Here is a 22,936-nt window from a genome sequence, read left to right as displayed (position 1 = left end):
GGCCATGATTTCTTCGTCCGCTTCATTATGCGCGTCTACTAGTTGGTTGTGCGCCGTAGTATATTCCTCCAGTTTCCCCTCTATGTGTGAGGTTCTGTCGCCAATCTGCGTTATTTCTTTATGTAGCTCAGTGAAAGCCGTTGTGATATCAGAGTGAATGGCTTGCTTCAGGTCTCCCAGCAGGGATCTGAGTGTAGCTACAGTGACAGGGGCAGAATTGGAGTCTGTAATAGGAGAGTCTGAGGAGACGGTCAGGGCTGTGTTTAGTGGCTGTAAATCTTCAGGCTCTGAACCTTCAGCATTCCTAGCAGGGGGGGAAAGAAGGGACTGCAGCGTTGGTGAATAGCTCTGTGTGCTCAGGGATCTTGCAGTTTTGCTGGGGGTTTGGGGCTGGTGGATTGATTCACTGTGCAGCTCTGACCTTTGCTTCACACTGCCATTACTCCTGCTGTTGCCGGCGGCCGCGTGGTGAGAGCTGCGGTCGCCATCTTGGATCCAACTACCCATCGCTTCAAAGACCTGGACCCTGCTGGGTGCCTGCCCCCTCCTTCTCCCTCGCTTCATTCCTGGAGTGCACCACCGCCTGGCTTATCTTATCTTCAGATCTGACCTCCTCCGGTCACCTCACTGTGCTTTGGGCCGCTTATGATAGCTGGTGGTTAGGGAGCTCGAGCCTCTCACGTCCGCTCAGCTCCACATCCGGTCACGCCCCCCCAATTGCTAACAGTTATGTAATAAGTAAACAGGCTAAAATTCATATGCAGTAAATCTGAAAGTATAAACCATGTATTAGTGTGCAGGATATAGTACATTGAGTTCTTTGTTTAGAACGTATGGATGCCCTTGTCTGTGTGCTCTGCTGGATGCCATCGGAAAACAATCTTCTCTTTTAAAACCAAGCCAGGAATTCATGATTTTTTTTCTACTCACTGATGAAAGTCTTTTTGAAGCACTGGTTTATGAGAAAGGAAAATTATTTTATATAGGCAGAAAAAAAAACTTTCTAAATCACCCCCTCCAGCCGTTATAGACTAAAAGAGCCACCTTGTGCAGCAGTAATGCTGCATTCTAACAAGGTGGCTCTTTTAGTTTTTTGTTCATGTATTCCCAAAATAAAGCGCTTTGAAACTTATCCAAAATACCTCTCTTTGTCCATGGAGGTGGGTCCTCACTCCCCAGCTTGAACTGGTACTCTGCCGTCACTCACAACTCTGCCTATGAATCCCAGCCCCGCACTGTGCATAATGCATAACACACTGCGGGGCTGGGATTCCCAAGGTGGGTGGCCGCACTGCCCGCACAGGCGCAGTCTGCAAGCCTGGCTGGGACGACAGACGGCCAGAGCTTACTGCGCCTGCCCCACACAGTTGTACACAGCGCAGGCGCCGGTTTTGAAGCGAAAATAGCGCGGAGGGGGCGGCACCGAAAGCCCCTGAAGATGTGAATGATGGCAGAGTACCGGTTCAAGCTGGGGAGTGAGGCCCCGCCTCCATGGACAAAGAGAGGTATTTTGGATAAGTTTGAAAGTGCTTTATTTTGGGAATACATGAACAAAAAACTAAAAGAGCCACCTTGTTAGAATGCAGCATTACTGCTGCACAAGGTGGCTCTTTTAGTTTATAACAGCTGGAGGGGGTGACAGTAGCCCTTTAATAAATTCTGTACACTATGAAGTATTATTTCTGGGTGTAATCATCGTTCTTACAACGCTCTACTCTTGCATCAATATTAAAGGCAGTTTACCCCTATAACATATTAGCAGAGCATTATTATCTCTTTATTACATTTAAGTGTTGCTGCAGTGTGTTTAAAAGTAATGTAAAATAATACTTAATCTTCGTGCACATATACCTGGACTAATCCAGAAGCTCCCATACTCATCACCGCAGTTCACTACTGTAGCATAGTGCTCACAGCGGCCTGAATGACAAACCAACGTGAGCAAGGATGATGCAAAGAGGGGCTTCTTTTATTCAGGAGGTAGCAAAGAGGGGCTTATCTATTGCAAGAGGAAGAAATTAGGGACTTTTAGAGGGGCTTCTCTCCAGGAGGAAGCAAAGAAGCACTTCTCTTGAGGAGGAAGCGAAGAGGGGCTTCTCTTGTGGGGAAAGCACAGAGGGGCTTCTCTTCTTTGGAAGGAAGTGAAGAAGAGCTTCTATTCTTTGGAAGGAAGTGAAGAAGAGCTTCTCTTCTTTGGAAGGAAGTGAAGAAGAGCTCCTCTTCTTCGGAAGGAAGTGAAGACTTTGCTTTGGGAGGAAACGAAGGGGGAACTTTTCTTCAAGAGGAAGCTAAGAGGGGTTTCTCTTCTTCAGGAGAAGGCGAACAGGGGCTTTTTTTTAGGAGGAACCGAAGAGAGGCTTTTCCTCCTCCTTGCTGTCGTCAATCACGCCGCTGTGGATGTGATACTAGCAAACAGCAGGGATGAGGGATGGTTGAATAGTCTTGGTTACACGACCAAAGTTAAAGAGAACATACTTGAAAAGTGGCCGAGGACCGAGCTGCATTGCAGACTAGTCAGACAGGTGGGTCCCCAGCGGCTTCCCCCTGCCCGCTGATTGAAAAGTTTCTGCCTATAAGCACGTATGGCCAGAGATCTGTCAATCCAAGGCAGCGGGCGGGTAGTATGTTATCTTTAACCTTGGTAATGTTATTACAAGTTTAATAAAGTGCTCCAAATACATTATTAAATCTCTTTGACAGGTTCCTTTAAAGTCACCTGACCACTTAATGCAATGGATTTTTACAACTCACGGCGCTTTTACCACGTTGAGTATGGGTGGAATATTTCTTCAGATCATTGCTCCATGTAAACACATGAGCAATTAGCCAATAAATAAGCAATCGCTTGCTTGTCGGCTGATTACACCTTTTATCTGGGCCTAATAATGGATGTTGTATAACAGGAGATGTGCTGCACACTTTTTTTTCTATTTATTTTTCCCAGGGAGATGCTAACAGATAATTCACTGAATTAATAATAAATATGATCAGATTGGATAATTACAATATCATATAATAATAATTATTCACAAATTTATGAATAAATGTTGATTTCTCTCCTATCTGAATTTTCTGTAGAACTGCAGCTTTTTGTGCATTACTGAAATGCAGGCGACTTTTCCTGGAATAGTTTCCATGTCAGGCAGAGTACAGCTACTACAAACCTTCATTTAAACTGCACCAACGCTAAGGGATTTACTGGCTCGCTATGTACTTCTTATTGGAACTTTCTCAAGATAATGTTATTGTTGCGCTGGAACCAGATATCATAAATCACTATAATAATAAATGCTGAAATGAGCAAAAGCAACAAACTGCTGCTTTCCAGGACACAGCAAGAACAATGCTATCAAACCTACTGTCATGGCACTGGCTAAAATAAAGTATATGTTTCTGTACTAGTCTGTTAAAGGGGAAGTAATGCTATTTAATCAGACAGTGTAAGATTATTTCACCATGGTGTTATGTGAGTACTATTTTTCTGGAGTAAGACTATTAACTACTCTACTTTTCAACATGTATCAATTGTGAATAGAAGAATGCAAAAGCAGAAAAAACAGAAACAGCTGATCAGCGGAGGTGTAGAGAGTCAGATCTCCACCAATGTGATATGAGTATGTGCACACGGCACAGCCGCCGAATTTTCCCTGGAGGTCGTTTGGTTTTCACTGTATAGTATTAAGTATAAAGAGCAGTGGAAGCTGCCCAAATCATAAACATGCTTGGGTTTCCAAACTCTGAAGTGGTTAAAATAAGTGACATAAGATGGAACAAGTGCACAACAATGTTGTTTTGCAATGTGTTGCTTCAATGGGGCACTTTTTAGTAGGATTCTGGGTGAACCCGCCTGAAAAAGGCACCGTGTATACATGCTGTAAAGTTGTGCTGCTGTAATACCACAGTCTTCTTATAGGTATTGTGAATAGTCGCTACCTGATTGAGCTTCTTGCCCCACCCAATATTAGTTTTATAATCTTACCATAGAGCAATTTCTACCTATAAATAACATCAGAACATGATGTAAAACAAAATACTAAATACTGTTCCATGAAAAAGAAATACGAAATAATAATTTTATTTGTATCACGCCTTCATAGTCCGGAATCCCTTACACAGTAAGGCCTCATTCAGATGTTCATTTTTCACATTCCTGTTTTATCAATGGTATTCGTAGAAAGAACACATTCCCATTATACAGGGTGGGCCATTTATATGGATACACCTAAATAAAATGGGAATGGTTGGTGATATTAACTTCCTGGTTGTGGCACATTAGTATATGGGAAGGGGAAAACTTTTCAAGATGGGTGGTGACCATGGTGGCTATTTTTAAGTTTGCCATTTTGGATTCAATTTTATTTTTTCGAATGGGAAGAGGGCCATGTGACACATCAAACTTGACACATCAAACAGGACCATTCTTGAAGAAAACCTGTTGGAGTCTGCAAAAGACCTGAGACTGGGATGGAGATTTGTCTTCCAGCAAAACAATGATCCCAAACATAACCCAAAATCTACAATGGCATGGTTCACAAACGTATCCAGGTGTTAGAATGGCCAAGGCAAAGTCCAGACCTCAATCCAATCGAGAATCTGTGGTAAGAGCTGAAAACTGCTGTTAACAAATGATCTCCATCAAACCTCACTGAGCTCGAGCAGTTTGCCAAGGAAGAATGGGCAAGAATTTCAGTCTCTCAATGTACAAAACTGATAGAGACATAACACAAGCGATTTGCAGCTGTAATCGCAGCAAAAGGTGGCGCAACAAAGTATTAAGTTAAAGGAACCATATAATATTGCACGCCCCAGTTTTCAGTTTTTGAATTTCCACAAAAATTTTAAATAACCAATACATTTCGTTCAACTTCACATTTGTGTTCCACTTGTTGTTGATTCTTCACCAAACATGTACATTTGGTATCTTTAAGTTTGAAGCATGATATGTAGGAAAAGGTTGAAATGTTCCAAGAAGCCGAATACTTTCGCAAGGCTCTGTAGGTGATGCATTGACAGGAGGTGATCCCCCCACAGTGTATCACTGCGCCGATGTGAGAGTTCACTGGAGTTCATGCTGTCACTTGCGTCACCGCTGCGTGAGAAAATTCTCACACAGCAGTGCCGTAAGTGAGAGCATGAACTCCGATGAACTCTCATTGATACACTTCGGGAGCGATTAGCTCCTGTCAGTGTATCACTAGAGGCCGGGTAGAGCAGTCACATCTCCTGATGTGACTGTTCTACATGTGAGATCATCGCGGGATACTCGGTATTAAAAGAACTATGTCGGACAGGGAGTATTTATGTTGGCTTATTATTTTATATTTGTTGCAGGAGATCGAGGATGTTGTGGATTAGACATTCAGTAAGTATGGTAAATTAAGATTCAATAAAGTAGTCTGTGTGGTTATTTCAATTAAAGGATTTTATTCTGGCTGTGTCTTTATTTGCCATATAACTATAGGTTAGTATTGGATAGGTGTCTTATTGGCGCTTCTCCATTACTAATCCGTGGGCTTGATGTCACTGGACAATACCAAGGTGACATCAGCCTCTATAAGATGCATCATTTGGCACATCTATAAGATGCATCATTGCTGGGGTGGCTGAGAGCTGAAGTTTTTAGCCTGGGGGGTGTCAATATCCTTTGCACCTTCCCAGGCTATTAATATCAGCGCGCAGCTGTCTACCTAGCCTTTGCTGGTTCAATTTTATATGGGGACCCCAGTTAAATTTTGCTCTGGGGTTCCCCTGTAAACTAGCCAGTAAAGGCTAAGCAAACATCTGTGAGCTGATATTAATAGCCTGGGTATCTTTATAGGTATTGGCTCCTTCCCAGAATATAAACATTAGCCCTCAGCCGTCGGCTTTCCCTGTGCTGGTAAAGAAAATTAAGTGGGAGCCCACGCAATTTTTTTAAATAAATTTTTTGAAAATTAAACAGATAATGCGTTTCATGCAGATTTTGTGTGTGTGTGTCTTTTATTTAACTCTTTATGTACCATTTTATTTATGAGGGTATCTGGCTGACACCTGTTCATTATTAAACCTCGGGCTTTGTATTACATTGTGTATATATATGTATATATATATATATATATATATTCACTTATATTTGTTGTGTGTGTGTAAACGTTATATTTGAATATGGTATGTATAGATATTATGGTCTTCAATGGAGAATGTAAAAGAAGAGGTTGGACAAGGAAATTACATCACAATTCTATTTTTTTTGTTAAATAATATATCTTTATTTAGCTTGCAAATCCGCATGAAAATCCGCATCAAATCGGCATCAAAACCACATAAAAACCGAGCGGATTTTAAACTGTGTTTTCTGCCAAGAGAGGAAGAATCCGCTCAGAGTTTTTCAACAGCAAATCCGCAATGCGCGCACATAGCCTTAGGCCGGGTTCACACTGCGTTAGCAGCAGCCCATTCAGCACATACGCTAACAGGCTGCTGTAACGCAAGTGCCGACGTTTGCATCGCGCTAGCGCAGATAGAGCATCTGCTAGCTCTATCTGTACTAGTAGTGACGGACCCGGAAACGCTGCAGCCCACGTCTCAGGGTCCGTCACTCAATGACGGCACATCCCTAGCGCATGCCCATTGTGGGCGTGTGCTAGCGATGTGTTCGACATTGCTTTCAATGGCGGCATTAACGGACTACGTTACACCGCGTTATGCCTTAGGTTGATGGGAGGAGTCCTCAATCCATAAGGAGTATGCTAGAATATTTTAAAAAAACAAAAAACTGACAAGCACCTTAATGTTTGCATAATATAGCATTTCAGAGTCCAGCTGTATTTTCTGTGTTATAATAAATGGTTGTGAAGGCTTGCATCTGTTCACACTTGCCTTATACTGTTTAAAGGTGTTGGTCAGTTTTTTTATTTTTATAAAAATCACTGACATCTAAAGAGGCCTGGCACATTATTCAACCATGCAAACAAGAGGAGTTAGAGTCTTAGGGTGCATTTACACCAGTAGATAATTGGTATACAATAGAGATGAGCGGTGTTCGAGTCGAACTGTTCGCCAATTTCAAATTCGAGCTGTTTTGGGCGTCGTTCGAGTCGTTCGTTGAACTCGAGCAATTTGCTTAAAATTCGGCTGTTCGAGTTTCTGTTCGATAACTGTTTGTTCACCAAAAGCCTAACTTGATTTGCACATTAAAACGATTTATCATTGATAATAGACTGTTTCAGTGTATAGTGGGCGGGGGGCGGGGGAAAGATCTGTGCTGAAATAATGCTGATCTTTTTTTTTTCTTTCCCGCATTTACAGTGGGGCGGTGCAGTCTCTCAGCCTATCAGCAGTGCACACATACACAGCAATGTGCATGTGATGCACACAAGCAAGGGCATGTGTCATTGGCTGTGTATGTCACAAGTCCTTGCCCTATAAGAACCAGCCATTTTCTCCGTCGCCACCATTTCCTCACTGCTGCAGCTTACTGTTAGACGGCACGACTGCTGCTTTTGGGCCTAGGAGCAGTGTCTGCATGTCAGCGGAGTAGCCCGCCTGTGAAGCTAACTACACCGCCTGTGTATCTAAATTTTTACTGCATCTAACCCAGTAAGTTCTTTTGGGCCTAGTACCACAGTTTGGCCGCTCAGTTCTGCCTGGTTTTCATCCATCGGTTTTTGTGCCAACAACTACAGATACAGAGTTGCCAATTAGTTAAGCACAAAAATGAGTGGCAAAAGGCCTGCTGCTGGTGGAAAGGGGAATAGGCATGTTGGAAAGGGAAAAAAAGGTTGTGTCCGTGGGGTAGGTGGTAAAGCAACAGCAACATCTGCAGAAGAAAGACCATCTTCCAGCCAAAGTAAGATTTCTACTTCTTTTCGTGGACAATCTGATATGATCCCTTTCTTACGACCATTGCTACGAGCATCGCTAAAAATTCCAGATGAGGCACAAAAACAGCAGGTGCTTGAACGGATATCAAGTGCTCGTTCAAGTGGGCTCTCCTCCATGTCAACTTCAACATCACAACTACTCCAGTCCTCAGAGTTGTCACCCCAATTGCACTTGCTTCTTCACAGCTCCAAAGTCTCCAGCCGCCCATCTGAGTATGGGGTAATACAGATGGTTGAGTCTGCAGAGCTGTTTACTCATACTATAGCCTGGGAATCAGAGGTCTGCTCCAGAGCTTCTGTGAATCCAGACGAGGAAATGATCTACACTGATGCCCTGAATCTTTGTGAGTCGGATCCAGGCCCAGATGAAGAAGGTTCTGAGCATAATGTAGACCCTTGTTCCCTAACTAACTCCTGTTGGTGGAGACAATGAGGAAGATGATGATGAGACTGAGATACCTAATAGGAATGAGAACTTGACTTTTCGGTCGGGGCAGGCTCTGAGGACGACGGGTGTGAGAACACACAGGATGATGATGACGAGGTTGGATACCCCACTTACTTTCAACCCACAGTCCGCCAGTCCATGAGGTCAGCAGAGGAGGTGGAGGAGGATGCTAGTGACGAGTCTGACAATGAGGTTAGGTTGTGCCTTCCTGGAGAGAGACGGAGTACTGGAAGCACGTCAACAACTGCATCCTCAACCACAACTGTGCCTCTGATCAGAAGTCGTGGTGGCTCTTCAGGTCGCACGGACTCTAAGCCTTGCATAGCCTGGGCATTTTTTGACATCGCAAAGGATGACCCAACTCATGTTGTCTCTAAGATTTGTCACCAAAATCTCAGTAGAGGCCAAAAAATGACTAGCTTGAGTACTTCATGCATGAACCGTCACATGGATATGAGGCATAAGTTGCAGTGGGAAGCTCATTGTGCTATAATGCGGCCTAGTGGGCTGGGTCAACCACAGTCTGCCCCATCAAGTGCATCCGCATCCTCTTCATCCTCTGTGACTGTGGGGACAGCAGTCACACATGGTTTTGGATGCAGACCTTCCACCTCTTAACCCACAACAGCCAGTGTGATTGGCAGGTCGTCAGGACATTTGCAAGTGGAAACACCTGCTGGTGTTGAGCACTCTCCGACATCAAGACCACATTTTAATTAAGGCAACAAAACATCTCCGCCTGCACCTTCCTCACAGACCAGAAGTTTGCCGGGGACACCCTACTCAACTCCTTCTAAGCACGGCAGCCAGCCCTCAGTGCCTCAGATGTGGACAAGTAAAAGACCATTTCCTCCTAGCCATGACAAAGCTAAGAGGTTGAATTTCACCATCTGCAAGCTGTTGGCTACAGAAATGCTGCCTTTCCACCTGATGGACACAGAGGATTTTTGAGACCTTATGTCCGTCGCAGTGCCCCAGTAACAGATGCCCAGTCGCCACTACTTCTCAAAGAAAGCTGTTCCTGTGCTACACCAGCATGTCGCACACAACATCACTGCTTCCTTGAGAAACTCTGTGCGTGACAGGGTGCATTTCACCACAGACACTTGGACGAGTAGACATGGAAAGGGGCATTACATTCGGTGACTGGGCACTGGGTAACTATGGTGACATCAGAAGAAGGGGCTGCTGTCCAAGTCTTGCAGTCCCCACGAGTTGCTCATCGATCCTCTGTATCTAGAAGTTCCTCCACTGCTTCTGTCTCCTCAACCTCCTCTCGGCCCTCCACCTGCACTCAAAACCTGTCTGGTAATGCCACCCGTGTTCTAACTGCGCAGAAGGAATCCTGCACACCTCCTTACTATGCTGTCACCAGGGCTCAACGACATCGGTGTTTACATTGAAATGTCTGGGAAATGTGAGTCACACAGCTGAGGAGTTGTGGTCAACTCTGGAGACCGAGTTCCATCAATGGTTGTCTACACTCAACCTGCAGCCAGGGAAGGCCGTGTGCAACAATGCTGCAAATCTGGGTACGGCGCTTCGCTGGGGCAATGTCACACAAGTGCCTTGTATGGCTCACGTTTTGAACCTGGTTGTCCAGCAATTTTTATTCAACTATCCCGGACGAGATGGGCTTCTGCAGAGGGCGCGGTCGCTGTGTGCTCACTTCCACCATTCGCATCCCGCAGCTCAATGACTTACATCTCTACAGAAGTCGTTGGGCCTGACAGTTCACCGGCTGAAATGAGATGTGCCCACACGGTGGAATTCAACTCTGCACATGTTGTAGCACCGACGAGCCCTGGTGCAATACGTTATGATGTATAGCCAGGGCCAACGAGATCCAGAGGTGGGGCAAATCACGCTGCAGGAGTGGTCTCAGATCAGGGACCTATGCATCCTTCTGCACAGTTTTGAAATAGTGACAAAGATGTTAAGTGCTGATGAAGCCACTATCAGCATGACTATTCCGGTGATTTACATGCTGGAGCACACCTTAAACAGTATTCGGAGTCAGGTGGTGGAACAAGAGGAGGAGGAGGAACAGGAGTCATCGTATGCGGAAGGGATAATATCTCCAAGGTCCAGACGGTCGGCAGTACCAAGGCAGCTGGCATTGGAGGCTGGGGGAGAGGGATTACCGAGGGCACATGGTAGCAACCAAACTGTTGAGGAAGGTGCAGGAGGCGAGAAAGAAGTGGAGGACAAACTGGCGCTGGGCATGGAAGACTCATCAGATGAGGGAGACCTTGATCAAATTTCTGTTGTGCGAGGTTGGGGGGAGAGGGCAGAGGAAGGAAGCATGATTCTCACCTCACCGCCACCAAGACAACAAGGACTTGTTCCTCCTGGATGCGCAAGACACATGAGTGCCTTCTTGCTGCATTACCTGCAACATGACCCTCGGATTGTCAGAATCCGAAGTAATGCAGACTACTGGGTTGCCACACTCTTAGATCCCTGGTACAAAAGTAAATTTGGTGAAATAATTCCTGCCATAGAAAGGGATTCACGCATGCAGGAGTATCAGCAGAGACTGTTACAGAATCTTACATCTGCTTTTCCACAAAACACCAGTGGTGCACGTAGTGAATCTCTGAGTTCTAACTTGCCAACCGTGGGACTATCGAGTAATCACTCAAACTGTAACAGTAACATCGTATCTGGTGGTAACAGCAATTTTTTCCTATCGTTTCTAGATTTTTTTAGACCATCCTTTGCAAGGCCACAGGAGACAAGAAGTCTGATGCACAGCCAATGCCTAGAGAGGATGGTACAAGAGTATCTCCAAGTTAACATCGATGCCATGACTGTGGAACTGGACCCTTACTCATTTTGGGCTTACAATCTTGAAAAATAGCCTGAGCTCGCCACTCACGCCTTGGAGATCTTGTCGTGCCCCGCAGCCAGCATTCTCTCTGAACGTGTGTTCAGCGCTGCTGGTGGTGTGCTGACAGATAAGCGCACGCGGCTGTCCAGTGACAATGTAGACAGACTAACGTTCATCAAGATGAACAAATCCTGGATACGCAAGGACTTTTCTACCCCTGTGTCATCCTGGGAAGACTAAAAGCTTGATGATTTTTGAAAATCACCTCACCAACCGTTTTAAAAAACTCTGGCTAAATTGATGCCACTTAAGTGGTGTCTGTGGATGAATTTTTGGAAAAAATGGAGACTCTTTATTGAGTCCCGTTGCTGTGTTTTACATGATGTTACCATCGTTAATTCCAGGAGAGTGGGGTCGTCTGCAGAGTTGTTTACTCATACTATGGCCTGGGATTCAGAGGGCTGCTCCAAAGCTTCAGTGTCTGCTAGTCAGCAGAGTAGCCCACCCACCCATCTCCTGTTTATCTAAGTACTAATTTTTAACTGCATCTAGCCCAGGAAATCCTTTTGTGCCTAGTAGCATATTGTGCTACTCAGCAGAGTACCCCACCCATGAAGCAAGCTACACCGCCTGTTTATCTAATTACTAATTTTTAACTGCATCTAGCCCAGGAAATCCTTTTGTGCCTAGAAGCATTTTGTGCTACTCAGCAGAGTACCCCACCCATGAAGCAAGCTACACCGCCTTCTTCCTTTCTCAATCTAACCCCTCGGCTCTGGGGTGTCCACTCTCCCTCCAGCTCTCTCCTTCTCACAGGTTTACTACCGCGTGTATTCACACTGTGGCGAATCTTTTGGGCCCAGGCATAAGAAGTCGTCGAGGTAATGGATAATATGTGCCGCCTTAGAAACGTTCATGATGACCCATTCGAGGAAGCAACTAAACGCCTCAAATAGTGAGCAAGATATGGAGCACCCCATGGGCAACACAGCGATCTATGTAGTATGCTCCTTCACAGAAGCAGCCCAATGGGAGGACACTATTCGGAGGCACAGGTAGTAACCGGAACGCCTCCTCAATGTCTGTTTTGGCCATTAGGGTGCCCCTTCCCAACTTCTTGACCCACCTGATTGCCTCATCAAAGGAGGTACAGTACATAGTACTGTACTTGGTTCCGCGTCGATGTTGTCGTTTACTGACCTGCCCCTTGGATATGACAAATGGTGGATTAGTCTGAATGTATTGGGTTCCTTTTTTGGCACAACTCCCAATGGGGATACCACTACGTTTTCTAAGGAAAGTGTTCTGAATGGACCCGCCGCCATTCTACCTAAAGATATTTCTTTTTTAATTTTTTTTGTCACGACTAGGGTTGAGCAAAACGGGTCGGCCATTTTCAGAAGTCGCCGACTTTTGGCAAAGTCGGGTTTCATGAAACCCGACCCGACCCCTGTGTGGGGTCGGCCATGAGGTCGGCGATCTTCTGAATCTGGTATCGGAATTCCGATACCGAGTTCCGATATGTTTGCAATATCGGAAATCGGTATCGGAATCCATATTTAAGTGTAAAATAAAGAATTAAAATAAAAAATATTGCTATACTTACCCTCTGACGCGCCCTGGTACTAACCGGCAGCCTTCCTTCCTTAGAATCAGCGCGTGAAGGACCTTAGATGACGTCGCGGCTTGTGATTGGTCGCGCGACCGCTCACGCGACCAATCACAAGCCGCGATATCACCGAAGGTCCTTCAAGCGCTGATTCTTAGGAAGGAAGGCTGCCGGAAAGAAGCAGGGCGCGTCCGAGGGTGAGTATATACCTATTAGGAATATACTCACCCTCGGACGCGCCCTGCTTCTTTCCGGCAGCCTTCCTTCCTAAGAATCAGCGCTTGAAGGACCTTCGGTGACGTCGCGGCTTGTGATTGGTCGCGTGAGCGGTCACATGGGCAGTCGCGCGACCAATCACAAGCCGCGACATCATCTAAGGTCCTTCACGCGCTGATTCTAAGGAAGGAAGGCTGGCGGTTAGTACCAGGGCGCGTCAGAGGGTAAGTATAGCAATATTTTTTATTTTAATTCTTTATTTTACACTTAAATATAGATCCCAGGGCCTGAAGGAGAGTTTCCTCTCCTTCAGACCCTGGAAACCATTGGAAACCCAATGCACTGCATTGGGTTTCGTGTTTCGGCCGACCCCGACTTTTTTATAGGATCGGCCGATTTCACTCAACCCGACTTTTTAAAAAGTCGGGTTTCGTGAAACCCGACCCGATCCTATAAAAGTAAAAGTCGCTCAACCCTAGTCACGACGTCTGGGTGTTGGTAACATAGTAACATAGTTATTAAGGTTGAAGGAAGACGTTAAGTCCATCTGGTTCAACCCATAGCCTAACCTAGCTTGCCCTAACATGTTGATCCAGAGGAAGGCAAAAAAAAACCCATGTGGCAAATAGTAATCTCCACTATGGGGAAAAAAATTCCTTCCCGACTCCACATACGCCAATCAGACTAGTTCCCTGGATCAACGCCCTATCAAGGAATCTAGTATATATACCCTGCAACATAATACTTTTCAAGAAAGGTATCCAATCCCCTCTTAAATTTAAGTAATGAATCACTCATTACAACATCATACGGCAGAGAGTTCCATAGTCTCACTGCTCTTACAGTAAAAAACCCGCGTCTGTTTTTATGCCTAAACCTTCTTTCCTCCAGACGTAGAGGATGCCCCTTTGTCCCTGTCTTAGGTCTATGATTAAAAAGATCATAAGAAAGGTTTTTGTACTGTCCCCTCATATATTTATACATTAAAACAAGATCACCCCTTAGTCTTCATTTTTCCAAACTAAATAGCCCCAAGTGTAATAACCTATCTTGGTATTGCAGACCCCCCAGTCCTCTAATAACCCTGGTCGCTCTTCTCTGCAGCCGCTCCAGTTCAACTATGTCTTTCATATACACCGGAGACCAGAACTGTGCACAGTATTCTAAGTGTGGTTGAACTAGTGACTTGTATAGAGGTAAAATTATGTTCTCATGTGCATCTATGCCTCTTTTAATGCATCCCATTATTTTATTTGCCTTTGTAGCAGCTACCTGACACTGGCCACTGAACATGAGTTTGTCATCCACCCATACACCCAGGTCTTTTTCATTGACTGTTTTGCCCAGAGATTTACAATTAAGTGCAGGTAGGGTGGTAGGGTGATTTTAGATTTTTACTCCAGCCTTTCTTGATTTTAGAAGGGCATAACATGCCTATATCTGTTTCTCCTCCTCCTTTTACTCCTCCACCTCTTTTCTTTTCGCATGACTATATGTAGTTGTGACTTTTCCATGTGTTTGTTGTGTCTTCTGAGCAGTTTGTCAGCTTTTGGACACCTTTTAAGGTGTTTTCTAGGTGTTTTCTACGTGTTTGTATATGTTTGAGTTTGCCTGCCATTGGTTTCAATGGGGTTCGACGGTGTTTGTCGAACGTTCAACGAACATTTGTCGAACACGCCCCAGTTCGATGAACCGAACCGAACCGAACCGAACTCGAACACTAGGGGGGTGGCTCAACACTAGTAGACAAGCATCTGTAGGAACATTTGTTACTGATTCTGCCTGTGTAAACATGCTAGCAATCACCCAACAAAAGCACAGAACGCTTCTTCATTACATGATCGGATTGTTTATGTCACAGAAAATAATTGTTATCGCCAGCACATCATCTTGTATAAACAGGAGATGTGCTGATGGTACCGTGATACTGTATGGGGACAGAATGATCATATTAGCGATCACTCTGTCTTCCCTGTCCTTTCAGTCCTCCCATATAATTAGGCCAGTAAATGAGCACCAAACAACATGTACATGTAATGTTCGTGGGTGTGGACCACGGGCCGGGCTAACCCTGGAGGCGCGCAATTGGGTATTTACTAGAGCCTCTGATGGCGAGGATAGGCTGGGTTGGCGGTAGACACCAGGTACCACTCCAAAGCAGTCCTCAGGACTGTAGCAGCTGGACCAAAGGATCAGCGACTCTGGTAAGGGGTACAGGTGGGTGAGATAAAAGCATAGTCATACGGTCTGAGGTCAGGCAGGAGGCTTAGGTTCAGAATTCTTGGCCGAGGTCAGGAACAGTGATCAGAATAAACGAGAAGACAAGCTGGGCTGATGTGAAACAAAACAGAAATACACCAATACTGGATGCTAGGGACTGAGCTACTAGTGCCTAAGTTCAGGTGAGTAATGGAGGGTGGAGTCGCCTGATATATCACCTGCTGGCAGGTGATAGGCCAGGGAAGCAAATCTCAGCAGGACAGAATGGATACAAATTCCTGCAGAGTTAGGCCACACCCCTAGTGACATAACCAGCGGAGCTGGAAGTGTTGTACAAGGCAGCTGAGAGCGATGGTCAGGTACTGGGTGAAGCAGAGCGAAACACGCTGTAAGTAGGGCGGTGCTTAGAAGGCGTGCGAGTGGTCGGTGTAATAGTATATAGTTGATCATTGCTTATTAATGGTGCATTGGGAGGCTGAATTTTTTACATCTAAGTGCACTCTTACAACCTATGACAAATTACTGGTGACAAAAGGTAAAAAGTATTTGTAGTCTATGGTCCAGACATATTTAATAACAATTGAGGGTATTTGTGTGAAGCTACATGAACTGGTCACCAGCATATGTACAGATACAAAGTGCTACTGAGTGCATGCAAAACAAATTAAGGAAGGGGCCAGGTTCTGAAGAGAAATGTAGGCAGAAACAGAGAGGTGTTACATTTGGGAGGAAATGTAATAGACCAGGCAAAAAGATGTCTTTTTCAGACACGTTTAAAACTGTGGATACCCAGAATAACTTGTTTGGAGTAGTGCATTCTAGAGAAATGGCCCAGCGTGAGAAAAGTCTTAGGCTGGTTTCACATTTGCGGATGAGGGCTTTGCGGAGGACAGCATAATTCCTCCGTTAAGCCACGCCCACTGCCACATCACTTAATTCAGCTCCGCCTACGCCTGCATGCATCCTGCGTACCCTATCTTTAACAATATCTGGCTTTTCTGGCTTATTCAACCAACAATTACAAAATATTTCAATATAATCACGCAAGAAACCACTTTTACACTGCAAATATGTAGTTTTATGGCACAGACAGTCTCATAAATGGGGGTTCAAAGTAATGGGAAAAGTTCCTGTGAAAAGTCACACCAAGGTTGTGTGCATCCCCAGTATTTTAATTAGCATCCTGATACATGGCTGACAGAGGAAGCTCTACCTGTATCCACAGTATGAGAGGCGGGTCCTTGTTAATGCAGGGCTCACTTTACTGCATCACTGTAAATTAATCATTTCTTCAATTAACTGCATAGCAATAGAAGCTCTTTGGCTTTAAATGTCTAACACATTAATGGTCCTTCAGACTAATTGAGTGCTCATCATGGTAAACTTCACTGTAACATGAGAACATTTTCAGAAATAGTATTTGACTAATCTGAAAACCCCCACCAAATCATATTTAAGTCTATGTTCACACACAGCATTTTTTGCAGAATTTTTTATGTAAATATTTAGCTGTGTTTCACATTACCAGTAAAAGTTAAGATAGTTCAGAAATCTCATTTGCACGCTTGTTTTTTTTTTGTTTTGTTTTTCCTGACTGATTTGGAAACTGCAGCGTTTTGATATCTACAGCATGTCAATTCTTTCAGTGATTTTTGCAACAATTTTTCACCTATAAAAGCAATGAGAAAGTGCAAAAAATTCAGCAAAAACACTGCCTGTGAAAATAGCCTTAAATATGATTTGGTGGAGGTTTTCTCATTAGCCAATTACTCCGGAGGAAACCGGAGTGCCTGGAGGAAACTTGGGCAAATATGGGGAGAACACACAAACTCCTGTTAGATGATGTAGTTGGTGGGATTTGAAGCCAGGACCCCAGTGCTGCAAAGAAACTGTGTTAACCACTGAGCCACCGTGCTGCCCACTAAACATGTCCTGTAGAAAAGACACGTGTAATCTGCAGCTAAAATTTGCAGCCTTTTTTCTGCAAAGAGAACAGGTTTACACTAAGGCCATAAAACACTGTGTGAGCATAGCCTATAGGGGTTTTCCAACCCTTTAAATCACTTATAAGGTGTTGAAAAAATCCCAACTCTAACTAAAATCCATGTACTATATTACATTCTGTGCCTTTACTGAAGCCTCCTATTGTAATGGGATATAATACCCAAAAGAAGGGAAGTGCACAACCCAAGATAAAATGTGAATATTTTATTGATATAAATCAAATAAAAGCAAAATTCTTGAAGCAAAATAATACAAAAAGAGGCATAGAACCTAAGGCAGAGTGACCACCGAGCAACCATCTAATAAAAAAATGTCAAGTGAGACAGGTAAGTACATAAACTATATCAGGGACATATCCTAAACAAACACCGTGAATAAAATTATAATATCAAGTGGGAAAATCGCTTTCAACACAGATGCGGTATAAAAATATAAATATTAGCATATAAGTACCCTGGCAGAACACTAAGAAAAAAACTGTGTAAAAAAATATTAGATGCAAACCCGTTCATAAACAGGGTAGTAGGTATTAGAATGTGTTGTATATGGTAGAGTAAGAAAGATAATGCCCAACAGTGCGAATACACAATGTATTAAAGTGTAAGTGCTTGAAGGTACATAGAAACCATTGCAATAATGGGGTTGCAATACGGGGAATACCGGAAGTGCTGCCAATACCAGTATGGATAAGGATGCTCAGGAGGGAAAATCCCAAAGCGCGTTTTGCTGTCGCTTCTATCTGGGGGGCCGTAGATGTGGAAGGGTGGTAGCGCTGGGTTTTTAAATGCTGTGAGGAGTGTGGCAACGCGTCCCATTGAGTCATCCTCCCCTCCCTCCTACTGATGCGTTGAAGGTGGGTGGGGACTGATGACGTGGGACGCCTGACCTGCTGCTTCCGGCTCCATGTAGGGCTGATATGAGCGCCATACTACCTGCATTTAAAAGGCCAGCACTACCACCCTTCCACATCTACTGCCCCCCAGGAAGAAGCGACGGCGAAAAGCGCGTCGCGGGTTTCCTTCCTGAGCATCCTCATCCATACAGGTATTGGCAGCACTTTCAGTAATCCCCTTATTGCAACCCTGTTGTTGCAATGGTCTCTATGCACCTTCAAGCACTTGCACTTTAATATATTGTGTATTCACTCTGTGGGGTATTATCCATCTTACTCTACCATGTGCAACACATTATTCTAATATCTACCACTCTATGTATGGGTTTGCATCTAATATTTTTTTACGGTTTTTCTTTTTAGTGTTCTGCCAGGGTATTTTTATGCTAATATTTATATTTTTATACCACATCTCTGTTGAAAGCGATTTTCTCACTGGGTTGATATTATAATTTTACTCAGTGTGTTTGGTTAGGATATGTCCCTGATATAGTTTATGTACTTACCTGTCTCACTTGAAATTATATTATATGGTTGCTCGGAGGTCACTCTGCCTTTGGTTCTATGCCCCTTTTTGTATTATTTTTTTGTTTCAAGAATTTAACTTTTTTTTTTATTTGTATCAATAAAATATTCACATTTTATCTTGGGTTGTGCACTTCCCTTCTTTTGGGGATATTACCTATTTATGGAAGTTTCCCTATATATTCTCTTATATGGTCTTTAATTTGTTTTTTTTTCTATTGTAATGGGAGCATAAAGCCATACTTTCTAGCACCAACTTCAATTGCTGGCCATTGATATGGCAAGTATTCTCGTCGAGGCTCCTGTGATGAAGGACTACACATCATCTAGAAGCCACCAAATTTAACAGGGTAGCACAATAGAATTTCTTTTAAAACATTAAAGTGATTTTTAGGGTTAGGAAATCCCCATTAGGCAAACACCACTGCTGGTAAAATGTATATATTCCAAATCCAGTAGCAGAAAGTGGCCACACCACACTATTTCCATTTGGAAAGTGCAATATATTACTATTTGGAGAGGTTGGCAATTTTGTGGCAGGTATAGAACTGAGCACGTGGATAACATGTCTACATGCAGACCTAAGACTATGTTCACATGTTGCATTTTGGCTGCATTTTTCTACTCTCTTGGTATTAAAGAAGCTGCTTACAAAAAGCAGGTTTTGCTGTGTTTTTTTTTTTTGCTGCGTATTTCAGGATCCCAAAGTTCAGCTTTGCTTCTACCACTTTGTATCCTACACCAAAGCAGTGTCTGAGTGCATCTGATAATTAAGTGAAAGATGAAATAAGTTTCCATGTTTTTATAGTTCTTTGTAAAAAATGAGGTCACATTCGCCATCCACGAGAAAACGCAGGTATTCTACTAAGTGAATGCACAACTTAGAGATGTTCGTAATTCTTCTGTGTCTTTGTTCTCCATTTATATTTCTCTCAAAGTTCTCGGTTCCAGAAAGCTTTTCATCACCCACCAGAAAGGATGAATAGCTTTTGGATTAAAAAAAAGTCTGCTTCAATGCCGTCCTTATTAGAAATGGAGTTAGTTATCCCTGTGATTCTATTACTTGTTATACACACAATCACCAAACTACAATGAGTCAGTCTACAAGACCCTGCCAGAACTTCTTCTGCGTATTTGTACGACACAATAGTACCCACTGAAAATAATTAATTTCATCACTGGCCATCTATTTTGAATTCGATGTAATTTTGACCTCACGGGTCAATTGCTACAGCTGCATCATCTTTCCTCATTTCTTCCAACATCATAGACCTACGCACCTTCCCTATTCAATCTGGACCACTTTGTTACGGTTAACGTTCGTCAGCCATATTTGCTGATAAAAGGAAGCCTCAAAGAATAGAAAGGCTAGGTACAATAAATTGCTTTCCTGCATGAAAAACTAAATTGAATGAAACCGTAGAGTAACACACAGTATAATACTTTCTAGGTCCTTTATGTACCACCTAGTTCTGTCGTAATTTAGAATATTTCTTTAACAGTTGGATTTATATTAAAAAATATATATAAAACTAACCAATTTACACATGATATTACAGTATTAGACAAATATGGGTTCAGATTTCATCATTGAATATTTTTCAATAACCACATGCTTAGGACTGGAATAAGAAATTCTTACTTGCCACAATACGCTTCAAGGTGAGAAGTCACTGCTTCTTCTTAAATACTGGCATTCAGACTTATGTTGGTGTCTCCAGAGTCTAGAGGTCATCTGTGGAGAGAGAGGTGGTGAAGACATCGGCTTGATTCTTCCTACTGCTGTCCTTTATCTTCTGATTGAAGGAGACTACTTGTTGAAAAAAACTAAGCAGCATGATTTCACTTACAGAGGCAGAGGTATGCCAGAAAACGAAATGCAGGTCATCAGAAAACCTCAGTGGAAAAAGACCATTCCTGAAAAAGTCAGATGGAGAACACTAGTAAGACAATAGTACCATCAGGACAACCCACCATTGTTTCAAGCTATCTAGGAAATTGCTGCATGGGAATTATACCCATAAAGTAAATTGGGCACATTGCTGGGAATGTCTGCCATCTATCCTGCATGAAGCACAGGCAAGCTGCCGTGTCCAGGTAACGTGGCTTCTCACATTTTTGGCATTTTTAATAATATTAAATATTATCCCATTTATATACGGTGTTTGTTCTCCTGCAATTCACATACCTATATTCTTGTCTGTACAAACATGATGTCAATGAAGTGTGCAGACTTTATAACCTCGTCAGAAACCGCAGATTCTCTCAGTGTTATGTACACAAGGTTATGCGATCAATGGGCTGTTTTCACAACATGGTGGAAGTTCCCACTTAAGAACATGACTTGTCTTATTTACCCTTTCAAGTCAAGGTATACAACTTCCAATAATAGAAGTGAAATGTACAGAGACACATAGGGAAGATCTCATTTTATGGATGTCTGTGGACTTTGTTTTCTTTTTACTCTGTTGTAATTTGCAGTATTTATCCTTGAATCTGGACTCTTTCCCATTTCATTTTTTTCAGGGGTTGTCTAAGGCTACTTTCACACTTGCGTCGTGCACTGCACGTCGCTATGCGACGTTGCGGCGCACTGACGCAAGCAGTGAAAGCGCCGCACAACGGGGGCAGCGGATGCATTTTTCCAGCGCATCCGCTGCCCCATTGTGAGGTGCGGGTAGGCGGGGGCGGACTTCCGGCCGCGCATGCGTGGTTGGAAATGGCGGACACAGCGCTGCAGAAAACGTTACATGTAACGTTTTTTGCTGCCGGCGGTCCGCCACAACACGGCGCAACCGTCGCACGACGGTTGCGACGTGTGTCAATGCGTCGCTAATGTTAGTCTATGGGGAAAAAAACCGCATCATGCAGACAACTTTGCAGGATGCGTTTTTTCCCCTAAACGACGCATTGCGACGTATTGAAAACGACGCTAGTGTGAAAGTAGCCTAACCCCTTTTATTGCTATGCTATTTATTCTAAAATAGGACACACATGCCAATATTAGAATGCCCGTAGAATGTAAGTCCGCAAGGACAGGGTCCTCTCCCCTCTGTACCAGTCTGTCATCATAAATTTGTGTACTGTAAATTATATCTATAACCCTGTATGTAACCCCTTTCTCATGTACATCACCATGGAATTAATGGTGCTATATAAATAAATAATAATAATAATAATATTATACCATTTCTATTAAATTCCATAAAGACAAGTCTGTAATGCAGAAGTGAGGAACATAAACCAGCTCACCCGTGATTCAGCAACCAAACCTCGGGAGCACGGACCCGCTGTGTCCAGGCGTGCAAAATCCAAAAAAAAGAAAGAAATGTCCAGCTTCACCGAGTCCGTAAAAAAGCGATTTCTTTATTAACAAACTTTAAACATGGAGGATACAGACTTCAGCACAACCATATGGGTAAGAATCTCAACGCGTTTCTGGATACTAGGCTCCCTTAATCATTATTAAATAATAATAATAATAATAATAATATTATACCATTTCTATTAAATTCCATAAAGACAAGTCTGTAATGCAGAAGTGCACCTCAAGCTTTCTCGACATTATATCCATTACCTACACCACATTCCAAATTATTATGCAAATTGAATTTAAGTGTCATAAAGTTGTAATTTTTTGTTTTTCACATAAACTTATGTATAGTGTTGTGTCTCAGGGCTCTTTGGATCACTGAAAACAATCTAAAACTCCTGTGATAATTAGTTTGCCAGGTGAGCACATTTAAAGTAAAATTACTTAGGAAGGACATTCTACATTATTAAGGAAGCTACAGGTTTCAAGCAATATGAGAAAGGAAAAGGATAGCTGAAAAGCATCAAATACGGCAATGCCTTCGGCAAGGTATGAAAACATTAGATATTTCATGAAAACATAAGCGTGATCATTGTACAGTGAAGAGATTTGTGGATGATTCAGAGCACAACCACAATCAAACAAAAACAAACAACCGTGCTCTCTAAATATAACCCTATCACAGACCCTGTATTGAACTACCTAGCAGCGGAGGTTGACACCCTAATACACAATCGAGACTGGCGTCCATACATCATGGCCTCCTGATGATCCGTGAAGGTGAAACGCGTTGAGGCGTGTCATAACATCAAAATATGATGAGTATCTTTCCCTGCTTGCTGCTATATTTTATCTATATGAGTATACATTGGTAGATAATTGTGTCCGAGCCTGACATGGTATATTTATTGAGTCATTGATATGGCAACCAATGTATTACAACACTAAGGTGTACTACTCCTGCCTATATAGCTACCTATAGGGCATCTGAGGGATAGCCGTCGTGGAGTGGGG

At 43.3% G+C, this 22,936-nt stretch overlaps 1 protein-coding gene across 1 annotated transcript in view; it reads right to left on the bottom strand.

Annotated features, from left to right (window-relative positions):
- LOC138638231 (transient receptor potential cation channel subfamily V member 6-like) overlaps positions 1 to 20,848 on the bottom strand; it is a 149,635-nt gene extending 128,787 nt beyond the window's left edge. The window contains exons 1-3 of the mRNA XM_069727378.1: positions 20,798 to 20,848; positions 20,460 to 20,526; positions 20,252 to 20,344 (exon numbers count right to left, since the gene is read on the bottom strand). The gene's annotated coding sequence lies outside the window, so the exon portion shown is untranslated. The remainder of the gene's footprint in view (positions 1 to 20,251; positions 20,345 to 20,459; positions 20,527 to 20,797) is intronic.
- Between the last annotated feature and the right edge of the window lie 2,088 nt (positions 20,849 to 22,936).

Source organism: Ranitomeya imitator, chromosome 5, assembly GCF_032444005.1.
Source record: "Ranitomeya imitator isolate aRanImi1 chromosome 5, aRanImi1.pri, whole genome shotgun sequence".
NCBI lineage: Eukaryota > Metazoa > Chordata > Amphibia > Anura > Dendrobatidae > Ranitomeya > Ranitomeya imitator.
The sequence above is the reverse complement of the archived record's forward strand: the minus strand, read 5'-3'. Positions and strand labels throughout refer to the sequence as shown.